The sequence below is a fragment of the Octodon degus genome, unplaced genomic scaffold (assembly GCF_000260255.1).
Source record: "Octodon degus isolate 3935 unplaced genomic scaffold, OctDeg1.0 scaffold00202, whole genome shotgun sequence".
NCBI classification, from domain to species: domain Eukaryota; kingdom Metazoa; phylum Chordata; class Mammalia; order Rodentia; family Octodontidae; genus Octodon; species Octodon degus.
The window spans coordinates 3,823,411-3,825,168 of NW_004524778.1; positions in this window are offsets into that span (position 1 = coordinate 3,823,411).

Genomic DNA, 1,758 nt, shown 5'->3' on the forward strand with positions numbered 1-1,758 from the left:
TATATATATATATCACATTTTCTTTTTGATAGACTCATATTATCTCCATTACTTAGCTCTTGTGAATGATGCCATGATATACAAAAGTATAAATATGACACACTGATTTCATTTTGTGCATATCTAGATTATGTAGAACTTTATTTAATATTTATTCAAAGGTGGATCAGATGATTTTCTAACCCTCCAGTGTTTTGCATTTAGTGTTGACAATAAAACAATAAAACAAAAAATATCCTCTACAAGAAAGATGTGAAAGAGGGAGATGCTCAAGCACATAATAGAATATTCCTTCAAAAGAACAATGTTCTCAACAGAAGAGATAACGTGAGCTTCAAGTCTCATGTGCTGAAGGTTTTCATCCTTTTCCAGTGGAAGTTATGCAATGCAGTCTCAGTTTCTTGAATTCCATTCCTTCTTTATACTTGGTTTCCATCTAGGTCCTGTGGCTTACATTCCTCTAAATGAGAGGAGTGGAACAGTTAGACTCAGAACTATCTGCTCTTCATCAGATTCCTTCCCCTCATATAGCAATTTAATACATTTTATTTTGTAAACTTAAAACCATTTATTAATGTATAAGGAAAAAAACATATAATCATTACCAAACTTCAAATATGGCTAAAATGTGAGCAATTTCAATTTATTTATATTTCCCTTGTTTTCATCATGTTTATTTATTTTGAAGCAACTGTTAAACAACTTGCCATTTTAATTATTAGGTACATTTCTCTTTAAGACAAAACTATTAATTTTCAAACAAAAGCTCACAGTCATCCTATCTTTAGACAATTGCATATAATTTTAAATTATAAGAAAATATGTCACTTTTTTCAACTTTGTCTAACTTGGAAATTAAAGGATAACTACGAGTGATGCTTCAATACAAGTCCAACCAAGATCCACCTCTTAAGTTTGGCTGATTTCCTTCTTAATTCTTAACTGCAGATCCACTTACATTCTCTTTTTCTGGCACAAAGCCATATTTTCTTTACAATGTCTTTATTGAGAAGTATAAACCAACTCTACATTTCAGTGCAGACATTAGTGATATTTTCACCATGATGGCACTGCTGAAAATCAAGTTCCAAGGAAAGGGATTGAGCATAAGGTGGAAAAGTAAACTGAGTAAACTAAACAATGATGGCTTTGCATGACCAAGGCAGCAAAAGGAAAAACTTCTCCTGGAAAGGAAAGAAAGTGGCACACCACACAGCTCATACATTCCATGTCTCTCCCACAGCCAAACCCAGAGGTGAACATCAGGAAGGGAGTCGTTTGAATCATCCAGTTAGGTGTGGGTAGAGACCTAAGTCAATTGAAGTGTGGAGGGAGCAGCTGGAGCCTTGCATCATTGTGAATAATTTGTCTTGAGTGTCAACTTGATTGGCTTGAATGATGCCTAGTAGATTCAAAAAATACACTTCTGGGTGTGATTCTGTAGGTCAAAAGGGAAGAATATAGGGAAACACACTGGGTCACTGACCCCTACCTCTGTCTCTTTCCTAGTCTCTCTGCTTCCCGGCTGCTGTGCAGTTTGCAGGTTTTCTCTTCCATGCCCTTTCTACATGACATTTCAACCTGGGGACCAGCCCATCATGGACTGAAGCATCTGACCTTGGCATTTTTTCTTTTCAGATATGAATGTCAGGTTTTCCCAACCAGTGAAAGACTAATATACTCCTAGACACTCATATGAAATAAATCACAGAACAATGTTTCAGTAGAAGGTGGTAGAGGAAATGCTTTGGTGAGCCA